A 23,713-nucleotide genomic window follows, 5' to 3' on the forward strand; every position below is an offset into this window, starting at 1 on the left:
TTGGCCAAACAGGTAACTGCCTGAAACAAAGCAATAAAGTCCACTGATCAAGCTAAGAGAAATTAACACCAAATTTAATAGCACTAAAAAAAAAGTCAAATATTGAGTAAGTGCTTATTATGTTTGTTAAGTGGTGGAGATACACTCTGGTGTACCCTCTAAAAACTCCAAATAGATTTTACACAATTCTTTGATGGTTCCTCAGTTAATGAGAAAATTCACATTTGACCACCCAGTCATTCTGTCCTTTCATTCATTCAGTCAACAAACATTTATTAAGTGTACCACACTAGATGCTTGGATAAATAAAACACAAAGGCCTTGGAGGATGGGACTAACAGGATATAACCAGCCAACAAGAATTGATTTGATCTTGGAGGTGGGGGTGGGGGAGTGGGGGTACAAAAGATGTTTAAGATCAGTCCCAATTCTCCAAGTATTTGCACATCTGAGAAAGTAAGACAGACCCTTAACACAACACATAATAATAGAAGGCTGTGCATAAAATGTGGGTTTAAAAAAAAATCCCCTTTTCTTACTGTTAACAGCCTTTAGGAGAACGTAATTTGTGCCAATTTTACTGGTTCAACTGGGTATTTCAAATGGGCTCAAGAAAAGTACTGATCTGGTTCTACTTGCAGAGACACCACACAAGGAGTCACCCTGCAAGGCGGCCCACAAAGAACGGGGGACTCCCTGCATCATCAGCTATGATTTGAATGAGCTGTTCAGGCAACTCCAGCTTTTCAGGCAGAGCAAGGATGCTCAGACCTGGCTTCCAGAACGCCAAGTGGCCATTACATTGCTTTGGTGATTCACTAAGTAGTACAGGATGTGCCCAATTACAGGCTGTATTTTTCCAATCCTGTTTCATAAACTCCAATTGCACAAGGGCAGAGATTCTCTATTAAAACGAATTCGTATAAGGACATCCTCAGACTTCAGCAAAATAAATAACACTCTGGCCAGCCCAATATCGTTCTGGCTGGGTCCCCAAGTGACCATAGAAAGCCACACCAGTGGCAGTGAGAAAGCATCGCTCCCTAGTCATCGGGAGTTCCTATCCTATATAAGGCAACTTGTGTCAAAAGACTTTTTTTTTTAATTTTGGGGGGAGGAAACATTAATTCTTCTTTGCCCTATCCTAACCCCAGATTAAAAACAGTGTTCAAACTTTTAATAAACTGCCAACAGCAGCTGCTTCAAGATCAGGAAGAAAAAAGTAAAACTGAATTGTTATTACTAAAAACAAACTATTAGTTCTTTCCAAGATAAATAATTACTTAGTGTTCCCATAATCAGCCTCAGAAGTGTGGCTTAGAACACAAATTGTTTTAGCAGCACCAGAGAGATAAAAAAGAACAGATAAAGGGTTGGATTTGGAGGGAAAGGAGAGAAAACTTTTACCTCAGATTTCCTAAAAACTTTCTATTTAATATTTTTTCTCTTTCAAAATATCAAGCAATCTGTCTCTGTCTCTCAGGGGCAGTTGATGACTTAGTGGATAGATGGGAAGCTAAACCTAAGGTCACAAAGTCCTAAATTCAAAGCTGATTTTACATGACCCTGGTTCACTCACTTAAACCTTGATTTCCACAATTCTAAAATGGAGATAACAAATAGCACCAACTATTCTTGTAAGGATAAAAGGAGATAGTCTTTGTAAAAAGCTCTTAGCACTTAACAAGCCCCACATAAATGTTTATTTCTTCCCTGCTGTTTGTTTTAGGAAGAAGTTGAACCATCAAGAAACTAAAAGATTGTGTATATATTTCATGTTTCCATAAGAAAATAAGGCTTTTGCTTTAAAATAAAAAAAAAAAAAATGGGGAATTCTATACATAGTAGACTCCAGCACAAGTTTGTTAATAACCTGTATTTATTGGATTACAGAAAGCAAATAGGCAAGACAGGTCAGTTTTCTGGTCTTGAAAAATGTCAAGCAAGACACAAGAGAGTCAAAGTCACATCCAAGTCACCAAATGTGCCTTTTGCCAATTAGCATTATTTAACTTCTGAGAATAATTTGTGTAGCTGCCAGCCTCAACCAACCTTCCCTCTCTTGCTCAGGTCCCACCCCAATTCACATCATGTCTTTCTCCTAGATGCGGCACAAACCCCAGGGTAGGCAGTGCCATGGGACTGTCATTTGTCAAGCTTTGCAACCAAGCTTAAATGAGACTAAAGAGTAAGACAAGCCAAATTAAAACTCTTAAGGTCATTAATCACACCCCCGTGACTTCAGATAAGGTAGTGAAACATATGCTTAGACAGGGCTGGTATTTAGTTTTAATCAGAGACACAGAGTTTGGAAAACAGCAAAGCTGCCCAAACGAGACATTCCTGTCAAAATTCCCTTTAAAATAAAAATCCCCCCCCCCAATAAAATAACAACAAAAACCAGCTTTATGACTGTGAACACAAACAGGCAGATGGCCACTCAGGAAATAAGGTTCATGATGGTGTTCCCTCCTGCAGTTAGCTAAGAATAGGATTAATAAGGGTTGACATTCACAGGGGACACTCACAGGTTTGTGAAGTGATATGATGTACTTTCTCATTTCATAACAACCCTGGGGGAAGGGAGGTAGGTACTATTATTATCCCCATTTTACAGATGAGGAAGTTGAGGCTTAGAAGTAAAGCTAGTCACAAAATTAATAAGCATCAGCAAAGGCCAAAAATCAAATCCAGGTCTCCCCAGACTGTCTTTAAAAAACAAAAAACCAGAAACCAGAAACAACAACAACAAAAAGGAGGGCAGATTCCATTTCTAGCTTCTTATTGATAAGCACTGAATAGTGGAAACTATAAGGTCCATAAAAAGTTTCTTTCCAAAAGGAAAATTACCTAGAATAGTCCTGAAATATTTAAAATAGGCGTAAGTAAACTGTCTAAAATAGGTTGGGGAGTCTAGAATAAGCTTATTTGGCACTGCTGGGGAGCAGTGATGAAGATCAATGAATAGCAACCCTCATGCACCCAGTGGGTGCCTAATAAATTCTAATTGGCTGACTGACAAAGACAGGCTGGTAACAGCAATTATTCAAATCATGACTGGAGGAAATTCAGGTGTCTCTTGAAAATTGCAAAAGTCCTGAGTCAGAAAGAATTGTATTTTGTCTGTGGTGCACAGGTGGAATATTATCTGCCATTGTTCCATAATTAAACTAATTCCAGGTGGCTCTTCCCTTCCCACTTCCATTAAAACTATACCTAAGAATGCTAATAAATGCTAGGTTATTAAATATTATTGATATTGCAATATGAATATTATTTTATATTCATAGAAGCCACTATTTTGTGGCCTTTAAAAAAAAAACTAGTCAAGTTTGAAAACAAATCAGGTTCATTTTTAATCACCAAGTAAATTCATACAAATACCTTATACAGCAATGAGAGAAAAATATTCTTCTCTCCAGAGACCTAAACCATTTTAGCAAATGGATTACTTACTATTAGGTCGCTACTTTCCAATCTCTATTCCCTGTATCTGAAATGTCTTCTTATCATACCTCTAAAGGTTGGAATTCTTGTCCATCCGTAAAGTCCAACCCAAATGCCAGCTCCCAGAGGAAGCTTTCCTTGATTCCTTGTTCCCTAATTGGTAATGACATTTTTCTTCCACTGATCTGAAATAACTCTTTGTTTTTCAGGCATTATGTATATTTTGATTATATTTTATACATATCATGTATAATTTATGTTATTTTAAATTACAATTTATATTACAATTATCTATGCATGTGTATATGTCTTAGATTCTTACTAGAGTGCACAAAAAGGCAAGGCTGCTAAATTCTGTACCTGCAACAATTCTCTGCATAGAATAGATGCATAATAAATTCTTGTAAAACTAAATTAAGTTAAATTAAACTGGTGGGCAGAGAAATTTAAATAGGACCCCCCCCCAAAAAAAGCCAATGACAGGTCTCAGTCCTATTACATTCTTAGTTGATACTTTATATTTTCCTTTATAAATGTAATATTCTCTTTGTTATAGAACCACTGTCTTTCTTTTCTGAAACATTATCTTCCTCAGTCAGCTTAGACACTGGGAAGTAGAGTTCCACCAAGGAGTCAGAGGGTTCCAGCCGCCTGACTTATTTGCAGAGATTTAAAAAAGAGTAAATCTCTTCCCCTGTTAATGAGCTTCTGGTGGCTAGAGCACCCTGTGATTAGCTTACTCTGTCTATTTCTATTCCAAATACCCAGAAAATCTGAGCTCAAATGGGGCAATTTTTTTTTTTTTTAAGATCTCAACCTTTGCACCTTTCATTTTTATATCTTACAAAAATGTAGCCAATATGACTGGAAGTTGAAGCAATGAATAGAATACTGGGCTGTAGTCAGGAAAACTGGAATTCAAAACTAGTCTCAGTTACTTCCCAGCTGTACGATCCTGGACAAGTCACTTAATCTTAATTTCCTCAGGTATAAAAAGGGAATTATAATAGCACCTATCTTAGATGATCAAATGAATAATATTTGTAAAGCATTTGAAACCATGACTAGCACACGATAAATGCCAAATAAATGTTTCTTTCCTTTCTTCCTTTTGCAGAGATGGAAGACTGTAGATATGCAATGATATTATGTATACTGTCACATTCAGGTGACATGTGGGTTAGTTCTTCTCCCCTCTCCCCCTTTTTATTCTTTGTTACAAGAGGATGGAGGGTTTTTTTTTTTTTAGAAAATCAAAGTTATGTAAAAAACAAAAGTTATCAGTAAAAATTTTCAAAACCAGACCTTCAATAATAAAAAATATATTTATGTATCTATATATGTATCTGTGTGTACTTATACATATATATGCATATTTTTGTATGAAAACAGACTTCAGTTCTTAAAGCAGATAATGGGAGGGGGGAAATTAAAGGAAGCAGGCAGGTGAGAATACCAAGCTTCTATCCAAAGAAAGAAGATATTCTTCTGACCCAAATGCCTTGGCCCTTAAAAGATAATCCCAGGTTTTATGCAACAACACCAATACAATTTAAACGTAAACCATACCTTTCAGTGAAAGCATTAAAAAGCTCCCATTAAAAAAAAAAAAAAAGAAAAAGAAAAAAGAAAAAAGAAAAAAAAAAGGATAGGCCATGTTGCAGAGTCAAAAGTCAGCCTGCTTGGACACTTCCTCCATGTCCTCCCACCTCCAATGCCTGGATAGTAAAACAAAGCAGGCTTTGTGAGTGCAAGAAAGAACTTATCTGTAACATAGAAAACAGATGGAAAGAAAGATAGGCAAAGACAGAGTTGGAGAATAGAAGCTCTGTGGCCTGGAGTTTCTTAAGCCTTCCCTCTCTCTGAAATAACAGTAGAACCACCTGATTTGGATGAGCATTTCTGTGGACAATGTAGGTAAGTTCATTTCAGCTCTAGAGTAGGAAGGGATCTCACAGGCAATTCAATCCAATATCTCTCGTATTACAAATGAGGAAATTCATTTTAAGAAACCTCCAGAATTACAGGCAGTAAACAATCAAAAAACAAGATTTCTTTTTTTCCTCTAATTTAATATTTCTCCCCAATTACATGTAAAAAAACAATTGTAACATTCTTTTTTCAAATTCTGAGTTCCAAATTTTCTTCTTCCTCTTTCCCCAAATTACTTAAAGGACAAGCAATTTTACATAGATATACACCTATCTACAATCATGAAAAACCATTCTATGGAAAAACAAAACAAAACAAAAAAAAAAAACCCAAAAACAGATTTAAAAAAAAAATTAAGAAAAACAAAGTGAAGAAAAAGTGTTTTGGATTTGCATTCAGACTCCATCATTTCTTTCTCTGGAGATAGGCAATACCTTTCTCATCATCAATCCTTAAGAATTGCCTTGTGAGAGTAGCTAAGGTATTCATAGGAAATCATCACATAATATTGCTTTTATTGTGTATAATGTACTTCTGGTTCTACTCATTTCACTTTGAATCCAGGGGGGGAAAAAAAAAGATTTTTAAGTGACTACTACACAACATTAGACACTATGGCTAGGAGTGAAAAATACAAAAATATTATGAAATCTTTGCACTGACATCCCACTGGGATGCATGCATAACACATATAAGGGCTTACAGAATGTACATGAACATTAGTTAACTTTTATTAGACTTGAAGAACTGCAAAGGGCCTCCAATAACTCATTTGATCCTCACTGAAGTAGGTGCTACAGATATCCCCATTTTACAGATGAAGGTATTAAGTAATCTAACTATAGCCACATATTAAGTCCTGCAGGCAGAATCTGGATGTCTTCCTGATTCTATGTCTAGCATTCTTTTTGCTATGTGATGTTATATTTTTGTTGATTCCTTTGGAGATTTTCATTTTTTAAAAATGTTTAATATTTTATTTTCCCCAGTACCATGTAAACCAATTTTTAACATTTGTTTTTGAAACTTTTGAGTTTTAAGTTTTCTCCCTTCCTTCCCCTTTCCTTTCCGTTAAGACACATGTGAAGTTATGTAAAACATTTCTGGAAAAGTTAATTTGTCCAAAGTTATATGTTGGATCAACTGTAATGGACTTAGCTCTTCTCAACAATTTGGTGATTCAATGCAAGGTGATCCCAAGGATTTAGGATGGAGAAGGTCAATCACATTCAGAGAGAGAACTATGGAGACTGAATATAAATTGAAGCATGGTTATTTTCACCTTTTTGTTTGTTTCTTTCTTTCTGGTGGTTCTCCCCCCCCTTTTTGGTCTGATTTTTTTTCTTGTACAACATTTGCACAACAAATACGGAGATATGTTTAAAAGGATTGCTCATATCTAACCTATATCAGATTGCTTACTATCTTGGGTAATAGGGAAGTAAGGGAGAGAGGGGGAAAAAATTTAGAACATAAAGTTTTTCAAAAATGAATGTTGAAAACAATCTTTACATGTATTTGTAAAAATAAGATACTATTAAAAATTATGTTATGAAAGAAAACAGATCAACCCCCCCCAAAAAAAAACTCCAAAGAGAAATAAAATTTTTATGGATAGCATTTTTCATCATAAGTCTTTCAGAGTAGCTTTGGGTCATTGTACTGCTGAGAATAGCAAAGTCATTTACAGCTGATCATCCTCTTTTAGGGTTTTCTCAGCAAAGACACTGGAGTGGTTTGCAATTTCCATCTCCAGCTCATTTTACAGAACAGGAAACCGAGGCAAACAGGGTGAAGTAACTTGCCCAGGATCACATAGCAACTAAATGCCTGAGGCTGTATTTGAACTCCTGAAGATGAGGCTTCCTATCTCCAAGGCAGCACACTATCCACCATGCTGCCCATTTATCCCAGTGGTCACAGAATGCTAAGAGCTTAGAAGGCTACCTTAGATATCAAGTCAAAGGTCTTCCAAGCAATAACCATCAGATCTGGGCTCATCAAACTAAGCTCTCCTCTCCCAAACCCATTATTCTTTCCATTAGCCATGCTCCTTCTATTTAATTTGATTCTCACAATTCTATGAAGTGGACATGGAAGGAATTATCTTCATTTTACAAAAGGGAAACTGAAGTTCAGAAGTGACTTGCTCAAAGTCACACTACTTGGATGAGCAGAGACTAGAAACCAGGACTCCTGGTATCTTCTTGGGGTCTTTTATAATCAAGCCATGATTTTTCAACAACCTATCTCAAGGACACCCACACCCATTCTCAGATGCTGCTTTCTCCTGCATCCCACTACAACAGAGGTCTTACCTTCTGCTAGAAACCTTTATGGAGCTCCTTTACATTAGTGTATCCCTTTTATTGATTTAACTTTTACACAGTTTGAATATAGAACTTTTGCCCCCCTGAATCCTTACTGTGTAAAATGTACTAAGTAGTTAATAAATGCTCATTTACTGATGGGTCATTTTTTAAAATCAAAAAACCAATAAATCACTTTTTAAAAAATTACATATCAAATAAATAATAATTATTTATTAAGCACCTACCAAGCATGAAGATACATGCTAGGGATACAAAAAGACAAAAAACAGTTTCTGCATATGCAAAGCAAGTTCTAAACAGGATAAACAGGCAGTAATTAACAGAGGGAAGGCACTGGCATTAGAGGGGCTAGGAAGCTTTCTAGTAGAAGGTGTGCACTGAAAGGAAGCCAAAGAGATCGGCAGAAGACAAAGATGGTTCCAGCCATGGCAAGGGACAGACTGAGAAATGCCCACAGCTGAGTATCTTTTTTAGGCAGAAGCACTTTCCCAAACCCAGGGCGTCTGTCTTCAAGTCTACTGCTTTTTCTATTATCTTCTCAGGAGGAGCCAATGATAGAAAATCTCTTAAATTAAATGACTAATTGGTTCACAATCCATTTCTCTTTTTGACAGAGCCCAGAACAGCACAGCCTCAGAGATGAACCTGCTCAACTTTACCAGTTACACATCATCTCTTCAGTCGATGTGAGATAGGAAGAGGACTGATCTTGAAGACATTTGTGAAGTGATGTCCAATAACCTCTCCTGAACCACACTTTGGCCACTATTCATTGGAGTTAAGGCAGAAAGCAAACTAAGATCAGTGTTTTATGCTTCTGTTACTGAAATATCACAGGCACTCCACCGCAGAGGGCTGGCTGAGAGCTGCTACTCCCAGGTTATGAGAGAAGTCTTACCATAAACCACATTTATTAATGTTAATAAACATTAACTGTTTACTCATTAGCTTGAGAGTAAACCAGATTGCTAACCTAACTTAGAGGGACTTGAGTTTTCATTATAATTGTTAAGATGTGTTACCTATAAGAGTAACTCTCCTTGGAAACTGCCTGTGTCAATGAAATCATGTCCCTATCCTTCTAATAATGAAGTTTTCCCAAAATGAGATGAGCAGTTTTATTAGTGAGTTCCTATCCCTAAAAGTGTTCAAGTTGAGAGGGAAAGAGCAATAGTAAAAAAAGATGACATTTCATTGATGGGAGGTCTAGATGGGGCAATGCTGGACGAGGGCTTAAATCCTGTCTCAGATATCTGCTACTTCTATGGTCCTAAATAAGCCATCTCTCCTCATCTGTAAAATCGGATGACTGTGCCAACTTCACAGGCCCACTTTAGGGACCAGCCACCTTGAGATAATGTGGAAAAAAATTTTTTTACACACCTTAAAGCACTACAAAAATCCTAAAAATCATCAATTATGATGATGAGGATGATAGGTCATTGCCAGTGTGGAAACTTTCATTTGAATTCTCTGTAACTTAGGGCCTTAGAATGTTATTTAAAATCTACTGAGATTTTGGCTATAGTCATACAACCAGAGACGAACTTGAACCCAAAATTAGCCTTCTACAATAGTAATAACAGTGGATTGGCCAGAACAGCACTACCACAGAAGCACATAATTTGAGAACTGAAAGAGAAGTCCCAGAAATCAGAGTCTAACCCATCCTCTAAAGGAATCCCTCTTTTCCTTTGCCTCTCCACCCTAGGACTCCATAATTCCATGACAACAGTATCAGTTTCCTGAAGCAGGAGATGGTAAGAGAGAAAAGTAAACTTATGTGGGTAGGTGGTGCTTTATTTTCCTGAACTTGCAAGTCTCCCTTAATGGTTTGAAAGAGGACTACTATGAGAAATACTAAACCCTCACAAATGGCCGAGGTAAGCACTTTTAAATACTCTTCAGCTTGCAACCATAGTAGAAGATGTTTTCAAACAAATCAAATGGCAGCTCGGAGAATTCTTAAATGGTACACTGTGTTCAGAAACCGTAGAACTGACTAGCAGGTAAGAAAAGATATCTGGTTTCCCTGTTTCTGCTAATTCATTTTTGTTCCTGGGTTTTGTTTTTGATGAATAAATTGCAGGACTATTAGGAAAGTTTGGGTTTGGTTTGGTTTTGGGGAGGAAGCAGAAAGTTTCTTTAAAGTTCTTTTAACTTTAACCTTCATCCACTTGAGAAATTTGAGTCTGGGTTGTATCTTTTAACAATTTCCTGTTTTATTTTCCTCTTGAAGCCAAAAAGATAATTCCTTGCTAGTAGTTATCCTCCTTGGCAAAACTACCTGGGAGATCTGCAAATAGATGGAGAATGGCCAACTCACAACTACTTTTGGCACAGTCCCTGGCAGGGATCTGAATAAGGAAGTCCAGCTCTGGGGTCAATCAGAGGTGAAAGGAAAAAGCTACAAAATTCTATGACCAATCGGGAGGGTGGGTATGATGTTTTAGAGAAGTGCCATAAAATATTAACATAAATAAGGGCCTTTAGAGAACACATTGGGCAACTCTCTCCATTTTGTAGATGGAGAAGCCAAGGCCCAGAAAAACAGAAATTTTCTCTTGATTATACAGTAAATCAGTGTTTGGAGCTGGGCCAGGGTATTTATTTCAATAAGTCAGGAAAGTTTGGGAAATTGTCCACCTCCCTCCTCCACAGAATTAAAAGCTTTTCTGGTACTGTCCAGTGGAGGCTTTGAAGCTTCATTGCAGCAGAACCCAACATCAGAGAACTGAAAACTCAGGTGTTAGAAGGAGCCTCAGAGACCATCTAGTCTAGAAACCTCGTTAAGACATGGGTGAACAGATGTAAAGTGAAGTGAGCAGAACCAAGGGAAGAATTTATATAATAGCAGAACTAAAAAGATAAGAAACTTTGAAAAACTTGGGAACTCTCATCAACACAATGATAAACCACAGTTCCAGAGGATGCAGAAAATATGTTCCCTCTCTGTAGATAGAGAGCGTATGGTAGTTTTTTTGTTTTTTTGTTTGTTTTTTTGATATGGCCAACATGGGTATTTGTTTTGCTTAAATATACATATTTTTAGTGATTCTTATCTTCCTTGCTTTCCCAGTGGGGTTGGAGAAGGATAGACAGGGAAAAAGCGAATGAGAACATAAAAATAAAATAAAATTGAATTTAAAAAATACAAACAAAATTAGGAGTAAGAATCTCCTCTATGATAACTTCAAGTGCACAAAAGAAACAGGTCTTTGTAATTCTATTCACTACTCCTGGTTCTGCCTTTAGAGATCAAGCAAAACTAGTTTAATTCCTATTGTAAATCCAGTGAAATTCAGTATAAGGGTCAAATTCAGTCAGAAGTGATAAAAGGGTTCTAGAACCAGTAAAACAGAGGTAAAAGAGGCCGGCATTTCCCTGAATCTGTGTACCCTGTATTGCCACTGCTTTAGAGTGCTTAAAAGACAAAATGGAAATTGCAGTTTGTTTCTGGAAAACTCTTTTTAGTAGTTGCCTTGATTAATTAATACTATGTTCCTCTCCCACAAATGCTTTGAGACAGAAAGAAAAAATTATCAAAGAATTTTGATACATAAATCCTGCAGAGTTAAGGATTAGGATGAGGTATTGGAGATATCAGATTTTTTATAAGAAATGAAGATAATGGCCCAGGCTTTAATGACCCAAAGTCGTGGATAGAGTTGGGAGTCATTATCAAATAAATATGAACAAATTTGTGTATGTATGTATATATGTAAATATGTATACATACATATATATTTACATATATATAAATGTTTTTCTCTGTGTAAGCAAATGTATAAAATATGGAAAAATGTAAAATATGCTTAAGTTCCATTTTCCAAGACTACCTAAACATATGCCTACTTAAATCTGAAGACCTAGATGAGAAAACAATGTTCCTAACCTTTGGCTACCCCAACTCTGAAGACTTCCCACTCTCATGAAATTACTGAAACCTGCTGGATTGAGTTACCCCCTTCCCTCCTTCAACTCTGGTTTCCAATTATTTTCTTGCATGTGCTTAAAAATTCCAACTACAATACTTCTATTGCTTTTTTTTGTTTTGTTTTCCAACTATAATAGTGAGCTAGCTTCTGTGAATTCACTACCTTCTTTCCCTCAATTAATCAAGTTTTATTAAGAAACTATCCAATGTTAGGCACTGTGCTAGGAAAAGGATATAAAGATAACTGAGAAGCAGTCAGTGGGTTGTAGGTGGTGGGGGTGATGCTGAGACAGGATATACATACGAGTATATACAAAACACAAAGGAAATACGGGGTACCTAGGAGGTGAAGATACTGACAAGTTGGGGAGATTAGAAGAGGTCTCCAGCCTTAGCAAAAGCTTAGCTTTGGGATAAATCCTGTGTATGTTTTTTTTTTGGGGGGGGTTGGGTTTTTTAAAGAGGGGGAGACAGTACTTCCCCCTTACAAAAATTATACTGTCAGGATAGATGGGGGGAGACTTGGCAGCTAAAGGGGTGCTTAGAATAGAGTTCTAGGTCTGGAGTTTAGCAAAACCTGAGTTCAAATGCAGGCTCAATTAGTCATAATTAGCTAAGTGACTTTAAACAAGTCACCTAATCCCCGTCAGCCTCAATTGTAAAAAGGGGATAATAAGTGCATCTACTTCCCAGGATTGTTGTAAGGATCAAACATGAAGGTATTTGTAAAAAGTTCTATTCCCAGCAGGGAGATCAATCAGAAGGTCTCTGCTATAGTTCAGGTGGGAGGTTAGGAAGGTCAGACTTAGGGTGGTGACCATTTGAATAAAGAGTAGGGGATGTTGAGATAAAAGAAATGAAGAGATCTGGCAAATGATTAGATACTTAGAGTGAGAGTTAAGCCAAGGATGACACTGGGATGGTGAAAATAGGTAAATGAAGGATGTGACCAAGACAGATAAAGGGAAGTATGGAAGTGGAGTGAAAGTGAGTACTGAGTGGATTCAATTTTTGTTTTAATTTGAGAAGTCTATGGGGCATCAAATTCTAAATGTCCAAGAGCCAGGTGGTGAAGTGGGACTGAAGCTCAGAAGGTAATATACTTTCCCAACAACCAAATGAGTAACTATAGCTATATAGGCTTAGATATCAAAATAATTATTTCGTGGGAAATATAAACATGTCAACCTGGCTAGATATGAACCCTCCTTGTTGTACAGACATCTTAGTCATGTCCAATTCTTCATGATCCCATTTGGGATTTTCTTGGCAAAAATATTGCAGTGGTTTGCTTTTCTCCAGCTCATTTTACAGATGAGGAAATTGAGGCAAATAGGGTTAAGTGACTTGCCCAGGGTCACACAGCTACTAAATGTCTGAGGCTAGATTTTAATCCAAATATTCCTGACTCCAGGTTCAGAGCTCTAGCTATTCTGTCTAGCTGACCCTTAAGTCCTTCTAATCAGACATCACTGCTATAATCCTTATCAAGCAGGGGGAAAAGGTTAAAAAGTTTATCAATTGAATGATAAATGTTGAAGGAGATGTGGGAAAATTGGGACATTAATACGTTGTTGATGGAATTGTGAACTGATCCAACCATTCTGGAGAGCAATTTGAAGATATGCTCAAAGGGTTGTCAAACTGCATACCCTTTAATCCAGTGTCTCTACTAGACTTGTATCCTTGTGAAAAGGACCCACATGTGCAAAAATGTTTGTGGCAGGCCTTTTAATGTCAAGGAACTGGAAATTGAGTGGATGCTCATCAGTTGGATGGCAGAATTAGTTATGGTATATGAATGTTATGGAATATTATTATTCTATAAGAAACGACCAGCAGGATGACTTAAGAAAGGCCTGAAGAGACTTGCATGAATTGATGCTAAATGAAGTGAATAGAACCAAGAGACCATTGTAAACAGCAAAACCAAGATTATGTGATAATCAGTTCTGATGGATGTGGCTCTTTTATACTGTGAGGTGATTCAGGTCAGTTCCAATGGTTTTATGGTGAAGAGAGCCATATGCATCCAGAGAAAGAACTATGGGAACTGGATATGGATCATAACATAGTATTTTTCACCTTTTCATGGTGATTGCTTGCTTTTTTTCCTCGCATGTTTTCTTTTTTCCCTTTTTGATCTGATTTTTCTTGTGTAGCATGATAAATATGGAAATATGTTTAGAAGAACTGCACATGTTTAACCTATACTGGATTGCTTAAAGAGAGAGAGAAATTTGCAAAACAAGGTTTTGCAAATGTGAATGTTGAAAACTATCTCTGCATGTATTTGGGAAAAAAAATTTTTAAAAGCTATTATAAATTTTACTTTTTAAAAAAAGTATCAATTAGGTTCTAAATCTACTTTTATGATTATGGCCATGTTTTAAAAAAAAGACAGGACTAACTGAAAAAGATCTTAATGTTGAGAAACACTGAAGGCAAAAAGAGAAGGGGATAGCTGAGGATGAGATGGATAGTGTCATGGAAATAACAAACATGAACTTCAGCAGACTTCAAGAGATAGGGATAGAAGAGCCTGACATGTTCTTACCAAGAGGCAATGGAAGATATGACTCAACATTTGAACAATTTTTGTAAATCAATGACTTAATATTCATGAGTTAAAGAACCTGAATTCCAATCTTGCATTTGTTACTTTCTTCCTGTGTAATCTTAGACAAATCACTAACCTCTCTGTATCCATTTCCTATCTATAAATGTGGGCAAAGTCTCTTCTGGCTTCAACTTTCATGTGTAAAGTCTTCCATAGCATTTCCTAAAGATAAACAGTGTACATTCTGGGGGTACAGCAGACATAACAACATTGACTAATCAGCTTAATAGGGATTTTCCTCCCCTTCCTTCCTTTGCCACTATAGTATCATGAACCAAATAAGAGAGTTTGGGGCAAGGAAGAATGGCACTACAATCAGAAAACAGATTTAATTAGCAGAAACCATCAGTCTTTCTGGAAGACCTGTCCCTTGTGATTTTAGAGACTTTTTCTTGGAAGAGAAGCCTAAAGTTGTTCTAAAAAGGGAATATCCTACAAAAATTCACCCCCAAAGAATTTCTTTAGCACCAAACCTGGATTTTTGCACCAAATAAGTAGTTAGATATAAATCATCAGAAACAGAACTAACTTCTGGGAAGAAACCTCCTCCTCATATTAGACTAAACCCTACTTCTCCAAATCATCAATACTAAATTAGCTCCTCTCTGATCTAGCCCACCTTTTCTATATCAATAATTGTTTTGTTTCTATCCTAAGTTGCTTTGTGGTACAAACTGACAAGATCTTAATTTACTTGTAAAAATTAGGGGGGAAACAACAATAACAATTACGATCAACCCCTAACATATTCTCCCAATAATTTGCAAAAACAATTATCTAGCATCACAAATTCACAATACAATACAAATTTTTTGGTGTATGTTTCTAAAAGCAATACATTTTATGCTTTAATTGATTCCTGTGTCTCTGCCCTCATTCCATTTTGTTCTAATTTGATATTTTACCTTATCTCATATTGGGTACAGAGCTTCTAATTTGCTATTTTACCCTTTCTCATTATATACCCTCTGAGAAGTGTTCAGTTATCCAGGCTGCTCACTACATCTATGGAACTAATCTAAATATTCGTTAAATGCTCAACTACTCTGATCACCAAATTGTTAGAACAAGGACCAAAAAAAAGCTTCTACTCTACAGGTCAATTTCAGGGCATCCTGTGCCTTCTAGCACCCTCTAAAGAAGTTCACAGAATTCTTCTGGCAAGATTTCCTTTGGGACTGAATTTATTTTATCTGAAAAAGTTCGCTCAGGCCTAAGAAAACTTTTTGATTTTTTTTTTTTTTAAGTAAATAAAGCCAGGAGGGCAGCACCCTGTGGAATAGTCATGAAAAATCCACAAAACAGATGGCAGTCAGTTTAAAATAACTTTTTCTCCAATCTTTTCATCAGACCATCAAAAGTTATAATTTGCAGGTGTACAACATTGGTAACTGAATGTAGAAGAAGGCTCTGAAACTCCACATATACACAGTGTCTGAACTTTATAGCCAGGCATTAAAGTTCTGTGTTGAAAAAGGAAAGTTTCAGTGAAGAAAAGAAATAATTACTAGAGAATGCAAGCCAAGTAAACCTGTTTCTGAAGAGAAAAAAGGGTTTTGGAGAAGACCTGAATTATCTAAACCAGCTGTTTGCTTTGGCTGAATTTGAGGTTTGCTCCAAATCACCAGTCAGACCCTATTCAGTGTTTTTTTTTTTTTTTAAATTTTTATTTTTCTTTGTCACATCCATGTTAAATAGAACTAGATTCTATTTATCCTAGGTGAGCAGCTAGGTGACATAACTTCCCCAATTCAAATCTGGCTTCTTTAAGTGGGCAAGTTATTCAACCCTGTTTGTCTCCATTATTTTATCTATAAAAGGTGCTGAGAAGGAAACATGGGGGTCTCCAAGAGTGGGACAAGACCAAAACAACTCAACACCACCAAAAATGGCTACTTCTCTGCAGGTCTCTTGCAGGGGTTATTTCTTCGGTCACAGTAGCTCTCTAAAAAGGCAGAAATGACAAAAACCCAAGTGAGTCAGCCTATTCTTCTGGGGAATAGCATAGATAAGAACCAGGGGCATTTAATTTACCAGTGGAAAAACAAATCACCATACCATGCCCAGAGTGTAGCATCCAGAATGGAAACACACACCAAAACCCCTACCTGTCATTCCAAGGATGATACACTCCCTTCACTTCAGGTGAATATACTCAAAGGTTTAAAGAATGTCACCTAAAGCAAAATAATAAAAAATCAAAAACACCCAAGCACAATCCAGAGCAAGAGCCTTATAGGAATGCAAAAGTGAGTCACACAAAAACATACCTCCTTACTTACTAACACAAAACAGATTAACAAATTACTCTTATCTTCCAAATCCATTCTAAATTTGTTACTAAATAAAATCAAGAGTCTTTAAGTTTCTTCTTAGTACACAGGAGTAGTTTTTTCTTCTTTATAGAAGTATTATAAAAATAACAAAGTTTCTAATCTCAATAAATCTTGATTTAAAAAAAGATAAGATGTAGTGGAAAGAACAGTGGAACTTAATTCAATTGCTTACTAGCTGTGTAATTATGGACAAATCACATGATTTTTCTAAGCCTCAGTTTTCTCATCTGTAAAATGAGAATAATGCTCACACTATCAATCTCTCAAGGAAATGAAGGAAAATCATTTGTTAATGATATACAAATGTAAGCATTAATCACCCTCCCACATTTCTGATTTCCCATAGGTATGCATTAAATTATATATTTATATATATATTTTTTTCTCATTTTTTCCATTTATAATTTAAAAATTATAGTTCAAATATTGAATAGGTCCAAGTTGGGCTCTACCATTAACTAGCTCTGGTAAATCACTTAATCTTTCCAGGCCTACAACACACCAGTACAAAACCAAATGCCACAAGGAAAAACTATGTGTGGCTGTTTCCCTTGAGGTCTCCAGGGGAGGTTATTTCATCTGCTTATCTTATTTATAAAATGGAATGAGGGTGGGGTGAGGTATAGGGTTTGAACTCAGAGGTGTAACTAAGGTGAGATAATCAGAGTCTAATTCAGGGCAAGGAACTTAGAATCTATTGACAGCACTCACAGTCCTCAGGGGAGCCAGGGGGAGCTCCTTTCCTTCCCATGCTGCTCCCCACTCCCAGCAGCTACTCAGCAGGCCAGTGTCCCCCCCACAAGCTGGTACACTGACTGTGGGTATCAGCATGAGTATCCTTCACGGGCCTCTTGTTCAAGGGGCTCCATCCAAATCATACCACCCTGCAATAACTGAGCAATTAGCTCCACACTGTGCAACCACTATTCATATCTATACAAGAACAGACACTCTTGACAACCATGATGCTGTATTTAAGAGGAAGGCTTCATCTTGATTGCAGTCCCATGGTTGGAGAACAGTGAATCCATGAGATAATGGCAGCTCTCCAAGGAGGGAGGATGGAGGGAAGAAGAGAGAGAGAGAAGGAGAGAGGAAGGGAGGAAGGGAGGAAGGGAAGAAGGGAAGAAGGGAAAAAGGAAGGAAGGAAGGAAGGAAGGAAGGAAGGAAGGAAGGAAGGAAGGAAGGAAGGAAGGAAGGAAGGAAGAAAAAGAGGGAGTGAGGAAGGAAGGAAAAGAGGGAGGGAGGGGGATAGATACTGAATCTGAGCCTGGAAGGAAGCTAGGGGTTCTATTCAATAGAGTGTATGGGAAAAGACCTGGATTTGGAGTCAAAAGGAGTGGCAGAGCTGAAGTGCTAACTGAAACACTTTACCAATGTGACAGTGTAACTTTGAAAAGTTAGGTAACTATTCTAAGCCTCAGTTTTCTCATCTGTTTAAATGTGTATTTATCTACTCTTCTAGGACTGTTGTGATGATCAAAGGAAGTAATTTATGTAGAGTGCTTTTCAAACCTTGAGCCCCAATATACTTTCCATCTCTCTCTCCTATTCCTGCTAAATCATTCTCTAGTCAGAGAGAGAAACACTCAACAATATAGTGCACAAAGGAAGAGAATTAAAGAGCATTTCACCTATCTCTTTTTTCCCTGGGCACTTCCATTAAAAAGCCACTTAACCCTTAGCTCTAAGAACCCACTGTGCTATGATGCTCTAAAAATTAGTATCTATTCACTTATGCTTTTTATATTAATTATTCCTCTTCAAGTAGCATCTCACATTCAAGTCAATACACACTTAAGCATCTACTACTAGGTATAAAACCCCTGGACCCTTGGAATAATACAAACTTTTAAAAAATCAAGTAGCTCTAGTTCTCAAGAAGTTTATAATCTATGTAAAGGAAGATTAAGAACATAGGGATGATTTAAATGTGGATGTAAAAAGTACAAAGGAGACCTAAATAATAAGATAATAAAAAATAAGAAAACAAAAGATCTATAAGAAATTCAAAGAGGGAGAAGTCGTGTTCAGGTGAGGAAATCAGAGAATGCTTTATGTAGTAAGACAGTTCCTAAAACTGAACCTTTTGAATAAAGAGTGATTTAAATGGGAAGAAATGGAGCTAAGGGAAAAAAAGGCTTGTAAGAATTCAGGATTGAAGAGTAAGGGAGGATGTGTCTGGTTTAACAGGGAAAAAAGAATGCAGGGATGTGTTAAACCCTAGAGAAGGTAACAAAGGCTTGTTTGTTGTTTTTAAATTTTTGAATAGCTGAAACTTTTTTTTATTATAGCTTTTTATTTACAAGATATATGCATGGGCAATTTTTCAACATTGACAATTGTAAAACCTTCTGTTCCAACTTTTCCCCTCCTTCCCCCCACCCTCTCCCCTAGATGGCAGGTAGTCCCATTACCTGTTAAATATGTTAAAGTATATGTTAAATACAATATATGTATACATCCATATAGTTATTTTGCTGCACAAGAAAAATCGGACTTAGACATAAGGTAAAAATAACCTGAGAAGGAAATAAAAAATGCAAGCGGACAAAAATAGAGGGAGTGGAAATGCTATGTTGTGGTTCATACTCATCTCCCATAGTTCTTTTGCTGGGTGTATAGCTGAAACTTTTAAGTAAAATTATGTTTTTTTACAAAAAACAAAATCTTGGGGCAGTTAGGTGGCGCAGTAGATAGAACACCAGCCCTGAGTTCTAATATGGTTTCAGACACTTAACATTGCCTAGTTATGTGACCCTGGGCAAGTCACTTAACCCCAGTTGACTAAGAAAACACACACACACAACAAAAACTTAAGCAATATTAAAAATTTTGGCTTGAAAATAGGTCAAATTTCATTGAACAGTGAATATATAAAATATATGACCTTAATAATGGAAAAGTTTTCCCCCCTCACTTGCCAGTCTCTATCCTTCCAAAGAGTGTGACATAATTAAGGAGCAAAATTCTCTTTTCCCCTGCATCTTTCCCAGTCATTCTTAGTCTTTTCTTGCACTGCTTCATGAATAGGCTTTTTCTGTCCCTCTATGGCCCAGTTCATCCTCATATAACAAATAACAGATCAGAAGCACCAAATCTGATGCACAAAGCATTTTAAGTATTTTTTTTTAATTTTAATAGTATTTTATATTTTTCCAAATACATGCAAAGATAGGGTAACAAAGTTTTACTATGACAATGTCCTTAACCATGAAAGATTGCAGTCTGAATAACTGAGGTTTTAGGGTTGAGCGACCATTCTAGTCAAGGAAAGCTGGAAAAAGGGGGTTGGTCTGTTGTTGTTAATTTTGTTTTTGTCTTGATGAATTCAATTCTGAACATGATGAGTCTGAGGCTGTCAAGACAAGCAGGAAGATATGTGAGCAAGACATCTTTAAAATTTAAAGTTAGTTACAACAATATTATTCCAGTCTGGTGGTTCAGAATACTAAACTCTATGACACAATAAGACACAGAAAGGTAGTACGCCCACTGTGGCAATGCAGTTCAGTGAAAGAGCAAGCTGTAATTCTTCAAAACCATTCTCTTCCCATCTCCCCCACCCTTGCCCACCCCCCAGCACACCCATGATTAACACCTCTAAGAGAGGTTTTTTTAAACCACTTTTCCTTCAAGGTTTTTTTTTTTTTTTTAAACCAAAACATGGTCTTAGTGGTTTTATTATGATTTTAAAGGCTAAAAAAAAAGATGGAAGTAGGTGAGATGGAAAAATCCAGAAGCCAGACTTCCAACATAAGTTGAATAAAGCAGAGAAATCATTAAAACAAACAAACAAACAAATATATAACACCTTTGAAATATACAGAGAGAAAAACCAGGATCTCACTTGTCAAACTTCTAAGAAACATCTATGGACAACAACAATTCTGATGTCTTTAACAACCTTGGTTTAATAGAGTCCAATCACAAAACTGTGATAATTCACATTTACATAGTCTATAAAGCACTTCATTCATACCTACACCTTCAGCTCCTGGTGCCTTCCCATTAAAGGTGCCTGGTATTCACATTGCCTTATATTCATGGGATGCAAACTCATCGAGAGTTTTGGCTGTGCTGGATTATTATAATTAATAATACTACTACCAATATATAGCATTTGTGTAGTGCTTTAATGTTTACAAAACACTTCATACATAAATATCATTTCATCTTATTCTCACAACCCTGGGAGATAGGTTTTAATATCCTCATCTGGACAGAATCTCTACCGAGTATTAACAGCAAGACTAGGATTGTACAGAGATTAAGTGACTGGCCCAAAGTCACACAGCTAGTAAAGCAGAATTTGAACTTGGGTTTTTCTGACTCCAGGATCAATGTTCTACTTTAGCACCTTAGTAGGGATAAAAAAAAGTAATAAGGACTAGATCTGAGATTTCACTGGTATAGGAAACAGCAAGGTGAGAAACTTCCCACTACCAATGGAAGTACCTTTCCTACAATTTATATTACTTAGAGAATTTTTGATTTGCCCAGAGTCATTGAGCCAGTATCTGTTAAAGTTTCAATCGGAAACCTGGTCTTCCTAGTTTCCCTTTATCTACTCTAGGATAAATAGTAGGTGATTAATAAATATGTATTGATTAACTGATTGATCAATTTGCTCAACTAAGATACCATTATCACCATGTATTTCCATTCGATAGAAAAAGGTTCATGAGTATTCAAGGCCAAATAATAGCTCTTCTCACTTCCAGATCAATATGCTTTCTACTCTAACTACTAGCATTAATATCACATGACCAACAATATAACTTCTTGATAGTCTCCTGGACGTGTAAGAAGCAGCCACTAGTTTTGAACACGGAGTGCTGCTATTGTATGAAGATGGCCTGGGCCTGTGGAACTGCCTAGACAGTCTTAAAAACAGAAGCTGCTTATCTAGTTTGTGTATAATCTGGAACTGACTGATTATAGGTCATTTTCTAGAGCTCATTTGCATTAAGTATGAGCAAGGTGTCCCCCAAAATTCCTTCAACAGATTTTGTTTTTGAGTTTTGGTAAGCCATCTGAGATGGGAACAGAAATGATTTGCTAAAAACCAGTTTCAGAATTATCCTTGGATTCTATTTTTTGAGTTTTACAAGTACATTATAATGTTAAAAATAGAATTTTAAATTTGATGTAGTATGACGTAGTGCATTTGAATGGGCAACAGGAGATCTGGCTTCTTTCAAGTCCTACCACAGCCACTTGCTGAAGCAGTCACCCTACCTTGAACAACTTCATTTAGCCCCTCTGGGTCTTGGTTTCCACCATCAAGAATAAAGACAATAGGACTGGATTAGAAGCAGTATTTTTCCAAATAATTTAGCCATGGAAGACAACTTTGGGACTTGAAATTCCTTAAGGCTCATAGCTATCATCATTTGGGAAAATTTTCCTATGCTTCTCCCCCTTTCCCTAATCAAATGATTTGTTTACATGTTGTTTTCTCTGAGAAGAAAATAAATTCATTGATCACAGGAGCTGTGTTTTTTTTTTTTGGGGGGGGGGCTTATTTTTGTACATTCATGTCCTAAATGTATGTTGAATATATTAATAAAATTAATTCTTTACTAAAGGATAATTACTTAAATGAAATGAAAATGACAAGAAGAAAACATGTAACAACTCCAGTTAAATTCTTAGGATTTTCTGTTAAAAATATTTTGGGTGTTCTTTTGGCTAAAATTAAATTGATAATAACATTTGCTTAATCATTCTTTCAATTAGCCACTTCATTTCTTTGTCCATGGACAGTTCTCTCATTAAGAATCAAGATATTCTATTTAACACATATGGGACTACCTGCCATCTAGGGGAAAGGGTGGAAGGAAGGAGGGGAAAAGTTGAAATAAATTTTTGCAAGGGTCAATGTTGAAAAATTACCCATGCATATGTTTTGTATATAAAAAGCTATAATAAAAAATGTAAAAAAAAAATCAAGATATTCTGAAAAATGAAGTCCCAATATGCATGTCTTATTCATCTCAAGACCAGAACAGAAGGAATTTACAGTGTTACTAATTATAATTATTATTAGACAATCTTTTACCATTTGGGCTTATGACAAATGAAGAAGTATATTATGATTTATGAAAGTACCTATTTGCAACATATTCACCTTTAAATGGTAAAGCCTGACTGAGACCCAAGTGCCAATTCATGATTGTCTGGGAGCATAACATTGGTTTTGGAGACTGAGTAAAGTTAATTCTAGAATGATACTGCGTGGATACCACAACCTTATCCGCCAATGTCCCTAATGAAGTAAAGGAGGGAAAAGATTACTAGCTTTTATACACTCATTCTTTGGGACAAAGCAGCTCCCTACCTTGTAATATCATAAAGGGAATAACTATTTGAGAGAAGAAAAAGACAGTTTTCTTACAGATGAATTTTGTTATTTTTCCTAAGTCTATAAAATAGTTTATTTGTTTGCTATAGCTCTAAATAAATAGATAAGTTTAGGTAGTGTTGTCATCTTTAATGTATTCGCTCGACCTATCCAAGAGCACTTGATATTTTTTCAATTGTTTAGATCTGACTTTATGTGGACAGTGTGTTCATAGTTGTGTTCATACAATTCCTGACTTTCCCTTGACAGGCAGATTCCCAAATATTTTATACTATTGACAATTATTTTAAATGGAATTTCTCTTTTTATCTCTTGCTGTTGGACTTTGTTGATGATGTAAGCTCAGTTTTCTACATGGGGTTATCTGTGGCTAAAGTAAGATGCCCACCAGATTGTGCCCTACTACCTTCACTTTCTCAACTCTCATTAATTTTAAATGGGTAAATTAATTCACTAGTATTTTAATTTATTTGTATTTTTTTGTTTTGTTTTGCATATTTTTTCTTTTTTTTTTTTAATGCCAAGGAGTTTAATCAATCAAAACAGACATTACACTAGAGCCTGAGTTCATTAGATTTACCTCTTAGTTTAAGTGATATTTCAAATTTTCATCTGAAATTTCCTTGCTGGAAAGTATTCCAACCCTACTACTGTTTATTCATTCATGTAAAATAACGAGTGAGAGGGGAAGGAATATAACTATTATAAAAGTATTTGACTTTTGACATTAAAGATATGAAA

General features: G+C 36.2%; 1 protein-coding gene across 1 annotated transcript in view; it reads right to left on the bottom strand.

Annotated features, from left to right (window-relative positions):
• The window catches only part of FOXO3 (forkhead box O3), a 163,520-nt gene that overhangs the window by 78,165 nt on the left and 61,642 nt on the right, over window positions 1-23,713 (bottom strand). The gene's annotated exons all lie outside the window — the stretch shown is intronic.

Source organism: Sminthopsis crassicaudata, chromosome 4 (assembly GCF_048593235.1).
Source record: "Sminthopsis crassicaudata isolate SCR6 chromosome 4, ASM4859323v1, whole genome shotgun sequence".
In the NCBI taxonomy this organism is placed as follows: Eukaryota; Metazoa; Chordata; class Mammalia; order Dasyuromorphia; family Dasyuridae; genus Sminthopsis; species Sminthopsis crassicaudata.